Source organism: Phyllostomus discolor, chromosome 4 (genome assembly GCF_004126475.2).
Source record: "Phyllostomus discolor isolate MPI-MPIP mPhyDis1 chromosome 4, mPhyDis1.pri.v3, whole genome shotgun sequence".
NCBI classification, from domain to species: domain Eukaryota; kingdom Metazoa; phylum Chordata; class Mammalia; order Chiroptera; family Phyllostomidae; genus Phyllostomus; species Phyllostomus discolor.
Window position 1 is genome coordinate 44,926,269 of NC_040906.2, and position 13,428 is coordinate 44,939,696.

The window sequence follows — 13,428 nt, forward strand, 5'->3', positions numbered from 1 at the left end:
ACTGTTCTTAGTACATACATTACCATAGATGAGTGGTTCTCAAACATCAGTTCACTTGAATCACCTAGAGAGCTGGTTAAACATAGATTGCTGGGTCCCACCCCCAGAGCTTGTGACTCCACAGGTTTGGGATGGAGCCTGGGAATTTGCTTTGCTGACAAGTTCTCAGATGATGCTGATGCTGATGCTGATGCTGCTGGCCTGGGGACCACACTTTGTACACTACTAAACTAAGCTAAGCATCTGTGAAAGGTATAAATAAAGGGTTCAGGGGTTTGAGTATGGACTATTGTGCCAAACTTGGAAACATTTTAGAAAAATAATTCTTGAATCAGGCATGATTTAAGGACAGACAAAAAAAAAAGGGGGGGGGTGGGGGGGCAGATATTTTGCCTGGCTCCATGAAAGAAAAATACTTTGAAAGAAGCATCAACATAATCCATCCTGAACAAAGAGTTTCTTAGGAGAGGTCTATCTTGGTACAGATTTTTAAAAATAAAATAAAAATTCATAACCACAGCACTGATTAGAATGTTAATTATGAAGAACTAAGTAAATGTTACATGAGCAAGAAGTGCACAATTGTTATTTGGGGGAAATTTAAGTATAGAGCTAGCATAATATGCCCCATTTAGAATGCTATTTTGTTGTAACAACTGAGATCACTGGGCCTGCAGATATGCACCTTTACTAAGAGCTGGTTTTATAATTACCATTTTGATTGCTGCATCTAATTATTCCCTTAGGTTTACCTGTCCCGGACAGTTACCATGCAGATCCGGCATAAACAGATATACCAAATCATTGATTTGAGTGGTGTAATTTGTTCTGTACGTCACTAACGTGTTGGCTGTGGTTGGCAAAAGTGCTAAGTTGCACAACCAAAGGTATAAAATCCTTCCTGACATTTGTAAACACCAGTCATTTCAAGGTTGTTGTGTTGTGTGTGTGTGTGTTTTTTTCATTTAGTCAGATGCCCATTAAGCTAACTCATCAGTATCAATAACAGTAAACTTAGCGTAAGCAAAACAACCAGTCAGTCATAGCCACACTGTGTAACCTGGGTATATCCGAAGCCTTGTTCTGATCACATGGTCAGATGCCACTAGACAGAGTGAAATTAGTTAGATACATGAGTAAATGATGTATCATTTAGTTGGAAGCCTGCACAGCTGCTAATTTCACCATGATTATTTCCCATATAACTGAAATTAGATTTTTGAATTGAAATGCAGAAACATCCCTGTTAATGTTATAAATATCAAATTATCAGCTTTAGTTTTTTTATAAATTATATGCTGTGAATCTTTGTTTAAAAATCTAAAAATACACAGGAAGGGAAACAAATTCTTCATGCCTAACAGAATGCAAATACATTGTTTTGGACTAACACTATAAAATTAAGCTCATATTTTGAGAAGATTTTTTAAAAATAAAAAGCAATATTAAAATAAAGATATAGTTGCCCACCTAGAAAAGAAAGACACCAAAAATTACAAGTTGTTAAAATACGTAAATATTTTGAAAGACTTGCATGTCTTTTCTGGGAAGGAGAAGCGGGTGTCCCATTATTTGGTTTCATTCCTACTGTGTTAAAGTGGTAGTTTCTGAGGGCCAATCAGAAAAATTACATGAAAGAAAGTAACTTGTCAGTCTTTTAGGATATATTTGGTTCAGTGTCGTCAGAAGGTAGTCTGCCCTCTCCCTGGAATCAAGTTGCAAACACTATCCTCAATAGTAATTAGAGCTAAGCTGCAATTAGAGGACCTGTGATTTGTTCAGATGCACTGCCTGTCGCCTGTTTCCTAGCACCACATTTCACAAGAGCGCCAGGTTGAAACCGTGGAATTATTTCTCTCTCAATGTAATACCTCATAAAGTACTCAATGCAGAAGTGACGGTGGACCGTCCTCTTAACAAAGGTAAGCGATGCAGGCTGATCAGCACTTGCACCTCAGGGAACTTTTTCCTGAAGTATGTGACCAAAATGGAAAACAATTAATGTCAATTTCAGGAGATGGAAAAAACATCAGACTTAGAGCAAACAGAATGTGCTAATTTCACACCTCCCTTGCCTGATTATGATCTTTGTTTTCCAAACTTGTTTTTATTCAAATTGTAATTTTGCTTCACTTGGCTAAATGTAATGAAGATGTGACTGGTTGCCCACATTTCCTTTATCTTTATGAACTACGGTTTCTTTTTCTTATGAAATCTGCCTCAGAATAACTACCAGGTAAAAACGTGATTCACGTTTAATCCAAGTGTGTTAGAACCCTCTCTCCCTTCTCTCCTCTCTTCAGGAAGTATATTTACAGTGATGAGGGTGCTTGTTCAAGAATGCACATTCAAAAAAAAAAAAAGAATGCACATTCAGAGTGACAGTGGCTGGTAGCCTGTGATAAAATTGAGTGACGCGTGTTATTTGCACTCCTGTCACATGGTTTTGTGACAGGCACGATTCAAGTTTTTAACCTTCCATCTAGTTCAAGTCAGAACTCAATGGCTTCATGTGTATTTAGTCTCCTGGGCTTAGAAATCTCTCTGGAAAGCAGGTAAGTTTAGCTCCTCAAGAGGGAGTATTGTCTGTCCTGTGGAGACATGTATGTTGTGTGTATATAATAGGTATTGGTGAAATTCTCATTTCTATTTTTATATTCTCCCTACCTAAAGTATTTTTTCTTTCCATTTTGCTATTTCTTTAAACATGAATAAATATTAGTTAGACAAGAGCTTAGAAACTCTTGGCACGAGGAAGATGTTTCTATCTTGTAGTCCCCAGTGGGATTTCAGAAGGTTTGAAAAATATTGAAAGAGCATCAGCTTCTTTTATTCTCCCTCACTGGTGGATTAGAAGGGTAAACAGAGAGGGTTCAGTATACTCTGGCAAAAAAAAGTGAGGAGTGAAGCCCACACCAGGTCCTAGAGACTACTCTGTGACGTGGGACCTCTTAGCAGACACTGTTGCTCAGTGTAGTTACCACTGTTAGAGATTTTTATGTATTTGCTTAGTCATGGAATTATTTATCCTTGAGCATCACTTTCTTTATCAGAAAAACATGGGATGATTGTAAGCCACGTAACACATTAGAAGTGTACATCATACATGGAAAAGCACCTGTGCTCCCCAGTGAAAAGTTATAGCACTTATATAACCCAGGATAGTGGTGATGAATTTTTATAAACTATACCATTAAATTCTGTGGTGGATTTAGGTTTTTAACCTTCCCATTCTGTAATGCATATGACAAATACTATAGTGTGACAGAGCAACCCTTAGTTATTAAAACTGATGTGACTACTTGAAACATTACTGGAGATATGACCTTAATTTAACTGTTTTATCTTGTCACAGGGACAGACTTGTTCTGATATTAGCAAAATCTTGTTATTCATTTTTCAATTTATGGGAGCAAATACTGAAAATGAAATTAACATAACACAGCTGCAAAGCAAGGCAAAAGACAAATTTTGAGCATTTTCTAGTTTGCTAGCAGTATTACGGTGAGAGAGAGAGAGAGAGAGATCAAGACAAAGAGATGAAACAGATAGACAGGCATGTACACGTCAAGAGGTAAAAGGAGACAGAGACGGAGAATAGCCACAGGCGTGAGAAGGGCAAGAGAGATGTGGGAGGCAGAAAGGACAGACGGGAGAGGAAGGGAGACCAGGGCCACGGGTACAGGACAGAGACGGAGAAAGGGAGTTTCAGAGAAGAAAGACAAGTTCATCAAAGTTTGGAAATAGAGAGTGTATGGTTTTGCAACTTTGTATTCTTTTTTGCATTTTATTTAAGTGGAAACATGCTTTGCCAAATCAAATACATTGAGCACCAAGTCCTTTTTTTTAAAGATTTTATTTATTTATTTTTAGAGAGGGAAGGGAGGGAGATAGAGAGAGAGAGAGAAACATCAATGTGCGGTTGCTGGGGGCCGTGGCCTGCAACCCAGGCATGTACCCTGACTGGGAATTGAACCTGTGACACTTTGGTTCGCAGCCCGCGCTCAATTCACTGAGCTATGCCAACCAGGGTGAGCACCAAGTCCTTTTTTATGAATTGTTTACTTTCCATTTGTGTCCTTTAAAACAAATGGAGCTTTAAAAGGCTGTTTGAAGTTCAGAAGAGAGCAAGAGTCAAAATAAATGTTCATCTAAAGGAAAATATTTCCATTCCTTTGTTGCCTTATAAAGCAAATCTTTGAAAATGAAAGTGGTGGGTATTGTGATTACATGCTCTATTTTCTGTGTGACTCTGTATTAAAATATCACCATCCTCAACTTTTGGAGATCACTGGGATTGGACAAGTGAGGAATCATTTGGGAAGCCAAAAATAAATTCCACAGAAGAAAAACTGGTACAAAGTCAGTATAATGGTTGAAGAGTAGAGATGACACACGGGGACAGGGGCAGTCATTTATGATGGATCACTTCCAATGCAGAAACCTTTGGGCATTCATCAGAGGGCCTTATCTGAGGCTGTTTGCATGTCACTAGTGCCTCAGAAGCTGCCTAGGAGCATGGATTTCTAAGATGTCAGGACAATGGCAGAATTCCAAGAAGGCAGGCCAGGGACTGGCCATTCTGTTCAATACTCACTAGAGACCCCTTGGAGTACAAGCATCCTCTTGGTCACAGGACACTCGTGTTTCTCAGGACAGGCCTGATACCACGTACTCTCCCCGTTGCCCAGATCCTTTGTTTGGAGGAGTTAGATGTCCTGTTTAAATAGATTGTTCCTGCTCATCTAGTTTTTGCTCTGCACCTTCATTCCATACAGATTTCCACCACACACTCAAAAGGTAAAAGGGAAGGAAATTATTTTAGGAATGAGATAGGAAATTCCAGATAAGGAATTGGTGCTGATTCTAGTCCATGCTGCAAAATTGAGCCAAACTCATCGCTTTTTCTTCCCTCTCCAAATTTCCCCCTCCTTTTTCCCCATCCTAACCCCACTCTTTCCCCACTACTCACAATCTCTGCTACGCCACCCATCCCTGGCATGGCTTGCATTAGTCATACGAGGATTCCACAGAATGCAGTGGTGGCTTTCATGCTGTTTGCACGGCAGCCGTGCCCCTGAACAAAATGGTTTCTTGGCTGATGGAGGACCAAGAGTGGCCTCCTCTATGATGGTCACCATGACGGTCATACTCCACTAGAATTTTTCCGGAATACTGTACAGTGTATTGTAATTGTGGTAGCTATGGCCTCTACACACAAAAAGAAAAACAATTACAACATAATTTTTACCACTTCTATTTATTCCATAATTGTGCTTTCTATCTAGAAGCCTATTACTTTTATTTTTTTAACATGGACCACAACTTTTGAATGGCTTTGAGATGTTTGGTTAATATTTAAACTGCGAAATCTCTCTTCCCCACAAAGGTGGGAGTAGAGAGCACTGGCAGAAAAAATATTAACTCTGTTTCTTTAAAGTAAGGGAGCTTGTGGGGAGAAAATATATTTTTAAAAGGGCCATTAAGTAAACTGCTGTTCCCTTCCCCTCCCCATCCCCTTTTGGTTCTTAAATGCAAATAGCCTAGACACTGAATGCAAGAACTGAAATTCTCTGAAACCAGGAGGCAAAACGTTGTATGTCCTGGAGCTAGAATTTATGGCAGCAGCTGGGTGCACTGACCTCCTGAGTGGCTGAAGGCAGCCCCTGCGGCCCAGCCCTTTCTGTGAGCTGCAGAGAAGAAGTCTGAAGACCACAGCCAGAGGCTTTGCAGGTCCTGCTCCTGTGATCTGCTCCAACAGAAGGGCAGTTGCCATTGCTTGAAAAAAAAATGTGTCTTTGAAGATAGCATTTTGCTTGTAGTTTTGACAGTACTTCAGTATAAAAACCACCAACAGAAATGTGAGTGTGCCTCCTACTATGAGGCTGTTTGAGTTAGTTACATTGATCCACACAGTACAGTTAAAGGCAAAGTTTTAATGGGTTTGCTGTTCTCCTTTTTCCCATTGGGAATATTAGAAGAATTATTTTCAATGAGGTGTTGCAATCAATCTTAAGCCAGTCTTTGAAAAGGAAAAAAATGTTTACTTTTGACCGGGCTTTTCTCTTTTTGATTTCTTTCTTCTATCAGTCACATTAATAAAACATTAAAATGAAAATCTCATTTGAAAATGAATACTTCTAAATTTCAGTCAAAATATAAATAGATATTTCTGGCCAAGATGGAGGCATAGGTAGACACACTTCGCCTCCTTGCATGACTGTAAGAAGGATCACAACTAACCTCAAAACAAAAAACACCCAGAACTGCCAGAAAGTCAAACTGTATGGAAATCTGACAACCAAGGATTTAAAGAAGAAGTATTCATCCAGATGAGTGTTGGGGGGGGCAGGGGGAGATGGGGAGCAGGGGAAGACAGGACTCAGTGTGGCAGCAGCAAGGTTATGGCCGGTGGAACAGGCAGTCCCATATTCACGTGTAGCAGATAAAAACTGGGAGGGGCACTTGGGAGTGAGCGATCCCAGCCCCAGGCCAGACTGCACAGCCCAGGGTTCCAGCCCAGGGAAATAAAGCCTCATAAATTCTAGCTATAAAAACCAGTGGGGGTCGGGGTGGTGGAAGACTCTGCCCATCTCTCAGGAGAGTCCATTTAAAGTACCCACATGGTCTAGAATGTATGCAAACTCACCCACTCTGGGATTCAGAACCAGGGCAGCAGCTAATGGCCACCAGTCACATACAGGAAGTGGGAGAAGAGCCTGGAAACAACATAAGAGAGAGCCAAGCAAGCAGTATTGGTCCCTGTCTGACCCCTCCCCTACATACAGCACCACAAAACAGCAAAGCAGGATGCCCCACCCTGGCAAATACCTAAGGCTCTGTCCCTTACAATGTAACAGGTGTGCCAAGACATGGAGTCAAAGCAGCTCTATCTAATTCACAGAAACAAACACAGGGAGGATGCCAAATTGAAGAGACAAAGAAATTTGGCCCAAATGAAAGTACAGAACAAAACCCCAGAAAAAGAACTAAACAAAACAGAGACAACCAACCTATCAAATTCAGTGTTTAAAACACTGGTGATCAGGATGCTCAAAGCACTCAGTGAGTACAGCAAAAACATAAGAGAAGAAATGAAGGCTGCACTAAGTGAAATAAAGAAAAATCTACAGGGAATCATCAGTGGAGGGGAGGAAGCCAGGGTTCAAATCAATGATTTGAAACATAAGAAAGAAATAAGTATTAAACCAGAACAGCAAGAAGAAACAAGAATTGAAAAAAGCAAGGTTAGTATAAGAAGCCTCTGGGACATCTCCAAACGTACCAACATCCAAATCATGGGGTGCCAGAAGGAGAAAAGGAAGAGCAAGAAATTGAAAACTGATTTGAAAACATAATGAAAGAAAACTTCCCTAATTTGGCAAAGGAAATAGACATACATGTCCAGGAAGCTCATAGAGTCCCAAACAAGTTGGACCCAAAGAGGACCACACCAAGATACATCATAATTAAAATGCCAAAGATTAAAGATAAAGAAAGAATCTTAAAAGTATCAAGAGAAAAGCAGAGAGTTACCTACAAAGGAGTCCCCATAAGACTCTCAGCTGATTTCTCAAAAGAAACTTTTCAGGCAAGAAGGGACTGGCAAGAAGTATTCAAAGTGAGGAAAAGCAAGGACCTACAACCTAGGTTACTCTATCCAGCAAAGCTATCATTTAGATGGAAGGGCAGATAAAGTGCTTCCCAGACAAGGTAAAGCTTAAGGAGTTCATCATCACCAAGCCCTTACTATATGAAATGTTAAAGGGTCTTATTTAAAAAAAGAGAACCAAAACTATGAATATTAAAATGACAACAAACTCATAACTATAGCAACTGAATCTAAAAAACAAAAACAAACTAAGCAAACAACCAGAACAGGAACAGAATCACAAAAATGGAGATCACATGGAGGGTTAGCAGTGGGTAGAGGAAGAGGAAGAATGGGGAAGGATGTAGAGGAATAAGAAGCATAATTGGTAGGTACAGAATACACAGGGGGAGGTTAATAATAGTATAGGAAATGGAGAAGCCAGAGAACTTACACTCACAAACCATGGACATGAACTAAGTGGGGGGATTGCTGGAGCTAAGGGGAGTGTCAGGCAGAGGGGGGCACAGGGAAAAACTATTGGGACAACTATAATAGCATAATCAATAAAATATACTTAAAAATAAAAATTTAATAAAAATTTAAAAATATATAAATAGAATACAGACCAAATACCAGTCTACTTAGATTTTTTAAGGTAATGATAATACATGATTCTTGCATGTCTGTGATCGTACAGACCTAAATATTCCAACCGTGTCTCTGAGCAAGAAGTTCTTGTTTGATTCCACCATAAGACAGATTCCATACAGGATCCAGTTCTCGCAATCACATTCTTCTCATATAAAATGAAGTGTAGATTCCTAAGTAATGTTTACCTCTAACATTGTATGAAATACAATTTCTCTAGACATGTCAGTGGTTTGAGAAAAATAGTTGTTGTTTTCCTAAGAAAGTCTGTATTTTTAGGAATATTTCTAAAAAAAAGTCCTAGTTCTATGCTGCCCTCCGTTAGGTCCCTAACATGCTGTAACGGGAGAGCAAATAGCTCCTCTGTAACAGAAAGAGGCATCAGACCTCAGAAAAGAGGCTTGGTGCCACAGAGCGGAGTCACTGGGCAAATGTAGCTCAGGACCATCTCCCTGGGTCTTTCTGCCAGAAAATGTCACCAGGCTGTTGTGACCTCCCAGTCCACTCTCGACCTCAGACAATTTTAGTAAATCCCTGTCTGGAGATAATTTTGGCTTCTTTAAAGCCTTAGTCGTTTAGGAACTAAGCACATGACATTCCCTTTTGATAAGTCAGGTGTGTTAAAAACAGTTCCGAAAAACTTGACGAAGCATTCATCGGAACCTCGTTTTCCCTTCCTCAATTTTCTTGCCTGATCATGCTTAATACTATCAGGTTACATGTAGAAAAACTATAACAAAGCAAAACATTTTAAATTCACTTTAAAAGAAGACAATTGGATCCCAAGACTTACTTGGAAAACCAACTATCTTCTTTACTTAAATTCTGAAATTCTCAGATTTTTCAGTGTACTTTTAAAAAATGATTGCAACTGATGAAGGCTGTCACATGTTTAACCAATTTGATACTATATAGTAAATAAATCTTACTCCTTTTCCCCCCAGATTTAAATATAAGAAACTCAGTGCATGGGCAAGATATTCAGATGTAGATGAATCACCACTTGGCTGTGTGCTTTCTACTGCCAGCATCTACTGAAAAGCTCTCCATTGCATCTTAGAGAAAGATTCATTTTGGGTAAAAGCTGGCATACTACTAAACCCAAAGGACATGGTGGCTTAAAATCTATCACGATGTGCTTTCACTGCTGTTTTTTGATGTAGCAGTTCCTTTTTTGCTTGCACACTTCAGTGTAGCACTCACAAGTATTTATTTTTAAATGCAGCAGTCTGCCAGGATGCTGCTGTCAGAGCTCTTTGGAGGAACCCTGACCTATGCCAAGAAAGATTCAGGCACAGAACTTCTCATTGTTAAGACATTATAGATTCAGAGTTCTAGACATGCATTTTTCTCCTTGGCATCACTGAATTCTGTATCAGTCTCCTCTATCCACTTCTGAAATTCAGCAAGGAAGCATCAGTATTAAAGAGAACTTGTATTTTCTCACAAATCATTTTGACTAAAATCAAGCTGGCCGTGGAAAAAAGAGCTCAGAAAACTTATTCATCCTAAAAATGTACAAACTTGACAGTATTTGAAAGTGTCCTTTTTACTGAGGAATTTTGCTCTGTTTGTCCAAGTTGTTTACTGAAATTAACAGCATTGAATACATCACTTTTTAGAAATTTCCATTAGGGTGTAACATACACAATAGTGTGCTCTAAGTGTACAGTTGCATGAATGTACACAGACGTGCATGCCTGTGCAGCTGGCACTGAGATCAAGCACAAGAACATCTGCAGTGCCGGAGAAGCCCCTCGAACACTCCCTTTCGGTCACTCCGCCCTGACCCTGTCTCACCCTCCCTGCAAGGACATTACGGCATAGATTCATTTTTGCCTGATTTCTACTTTCTATAAAAGGTATCACACAGAATGTTGATATGCTCCTTTATTTTGTTTCCTTTTCCTGGCATTATATTTGCAAAGTCTATCTGTTATCTCATGTACTTATACAGGGTGGAGCAAAAGTAGGTTTACAGTTGTGACTACACAAAACAGAGTGTATTCTTGTGTTATTATTTATTGAGTATTGTATTTTCCATATGGAAAACTGTAAGCCTACTTTTTCCACACACCATATCTCATTTTTCTCATTGCTGTATTCCATTATGTGAATGTTTTATTGGGCGCAGATAACAAAAAATTTTTTTTTCTATTGTTCATGGGTTAATTGGCTAATTTCCAGTTTTGGGCTATTATAAATAGTATTGCTATGAACATTCTAGTACATATCACTTATATTAAGTTTGTACTTAGAAGTGAAATTGCTGAGTAATGGGTTATGTATATATTCTGTTTTAGTAGGTATTGCTAAATAGTTTTTTTAAGTTGTAACAATTTCTACTTCAGGTAGGAGTTCTTGTCAGCATTTGATAATCTGCCATTCTTTTTTTTAAATTGTATTTCTTTATTTTTAGGGAGTGAATGGAGGGAGAGGGAGAGAGAGAGAGAGAGAGAGAGAAATATCAATGTACAGTTGCTAGGGGTCATGGTTTGCAACCCAGGCATGTACCCTGACTGGGAATTGAACCTGCGACACTTTGGTTCGCAGCCCGCACTCAATCCAATGAGCTACACCAGCCAGGGCTAATCTGCCATTCTTCATTGTAATCATTCTTTTAGTATGTAATGATAGCTCATTAATTTACATATTCCTAATGACTAATGAAGTTAAACATGTTTTCATATGTTTACAGGCCATTTTAGTATCTATTTTGGGAAAATATTCAAGTCTTTTGCCCAGTTTTCTTATTATGTTACCTTTCTCTTATTGGTTTTCAGTTCTTTATTCTAGATTCAAGTCCTTTGTGTATATATAATGAATATTAAAAATTATTTATTTGGGGAGAGAGGGGAAGGAAGGGAGAAAGAGAGGGAGAGAAACATCAGTGTGTGGTTGCCTTTCATGTGCCCCTCACTGGGGACCTGGCCCACAACCCAGGCTTGTGCCCTGACTGGGAATCAAACCAGTGACCTTTCAGCCCACAGTCTGGTGCTCAGTCCACTGAGCCACATCAGCCAGGGCTATAATAAATATCTTCCATCCTGTGGATGGCCTTTTCATTACCTTGATAATATTTTATTCTTGTATTCTTATTCTTAAGAATAAAATATGTTTACTAATTTTTTATTAGCAAATTTGTTTTCTATTTAAGAAATTTTTGTTTAGCCTTGGCTGGTGTGGTTCAGTGGATTGAGCACCAGACTGTGGGCTGAAGGTCACTGGTTTAATTCCCAGTCAGGTCACATGCCTGGGTTGCAGGCCACCAGTTGGGGGCGCATGAGAGGCAACCACACGTGGATGTTTCACTCCCTCTCTTTCTCCTACCCTTCCCCTCTCTCTAAAAATAAATAAATAAATTTTAAGAAGAAATTTTTGTTTACTCCAAGGTCACACAGATGTTCTATTTTTATTGTTTTACCTTCTAATCCAAATGTACTAAGAATAGTTTAAGTGTCTTTAAAAAATTTAAATTTAATGCATTCCATTTCTCTATGCCTTTTGTTTATGCAGTTTCCTCAATCATTTTCCCTTATTCACCTCTCAAAATACTAACTATTCCTCAACACTTAAGAGATAACTCATCTACAGAAACATTTATGAACCCAAATCCTAACCAGATGTAATTTCTTTCTCTCTTGAACCTCCTTGACATTTTGTTAATAATGTAAAACCCTGGCGTATCCTGCCTTTTACAAGTATTAATGGATTTAACTATTTATGCTCTCTGGAGATACAGAGTAGTGCAAAAGGAGTAGGAATACTTCATAACTACAGTGACTGAAGCCTGTTGAACACTTGCTGTGTCAGACATGAGGTTGAGCACTTCCATAGAAAAATCCCAGCTGGTTCTCCAGCCACCTCTGTGATGTAGATACTCATATGCACCCCAATTTTTAGAAAAGAAAACGGAGGTATAGGAAAGTAAAATCACTTGTCCTGTGTTGCACAACAAGAAAGTGGTAAATATGGAAGTTGTCAGCTTTCTCCTGAACTGGTGCTTTTAACACATGCAGAACAGTGTTGCCTGAAGGATGGGCCATGGTGTCATGTGCCAGAAGCTCTGTGGAAATAAACAGGATTGGTTCATGCTCAAGAAATTGAGGGTAGACATTATATCTGCCTAGACATCCACAGTTTCCATTAGTGTATTGAAAGCTCAGAGATGCCTTGCAGAAAAGAAATGTTTTAAACTGTGTTGAAGACAGCATTTTCTATGTGTATTTGATGACAGAATCTTCTTCACATAACCACAAACTTAACCAACTTTACAAAATGATAGCGTGAATTTACAGATGACCACAAGTGTGAAAATAATTCCTCCCACATGCTATGTGATCCTGATCTCTCTAAAACCTCACCTTCCCCATCTATAAAATGGGGGTAATAATAAATCTATTGAGTATTGTAATTGAATAAAATAAAGGACACAAATCACTTAGCACAGCACCTGGCATGGAGTAGAACCTCATTAAATAGTAGTTGTTATTATTTTCTTATCGTCTTAGTAAGTAGAATAAATTCTCTCTGACTTAACTTGTGATCCCTGTAGCTGCCAGCACTGTGATGAATTAAATAATACTATTATTTGAGGGAGATTATTATTTAGATAATATGTTCTAGAAACATATTTAGATAAATATGTTCTAGAAACATGTCTTATAGAGCATTAAAAAAGTTGTATATTTTAGTTATTTTAGTATCTGGTACTATGGAAAATTTCAACTAATTCCCAGCTGCAAAAGAGATGCATTTTAACTCCCTTAGTTTGATGATAAAATGTTCCTATCTACAGCTGGAGAATGTGTCTACATAAGTGAAGTATTTTCAGGTGTGCAGTTTGGTGACCATAGCATAGTAGTCAAGAATAGAATTCAGCCCTGGCCAGTGTGGCCAGTTATTTGGAGTGTCAGTCCCATACACCGAGTGGTGGTGGGTTCAGTTCCCGGTCAGGACACATACCCAGGTCGCAGGTTCAATCTCCAGTCAGGGCACATGTAAGAAGGCAATCAATCAATGTTTCTCTTCGCACCAGTGTTTCTCTCTCCTTCTCTCCCTTCCTCTCTCTCTAAAGGCAATAAAGAATGTCCTCAGGTAAGGATTAAAAATTATTTTAATTTAAAAAAAGAGCAGAATTCAGTAGTCAAATTGCCTGAGTTTGAATACTGGCTCTTCCACATGCA

The 13,428-nt window shown here is 38.9% G+C and overlaps 1 protein-coding gene across 7 annotated transcripts in view; it reads left to right on the plus strand.

Annotated features, from left to right (window-relative positions):
* ZNF385B (zinc finger protein 385B) overlaps positions 1–13,428 on the plus strand; it is a 364,705-nt gene that overhangs the window by 274,323 nt on the left and 76,954 nt on the right. Inside the window, exon 1 of one of the 7 annotated variants that reach the window (XM_036023234.1) lies at positions 1,713–1,922. The exons of 5 other annotated variants lie outside the window; for them this stretch is intronic. The gene's annotated coding sequence lies outside the window, so the exon portion shown is untranslated. Of the gene's footprint in view, positions 1–1,712; positions 1,923–2,398; positions 2,556–13,428 lie in introns of those variants that run through there. One more of the 7 variants, XM_036023232.1, reaches the window with a different exon arrangement.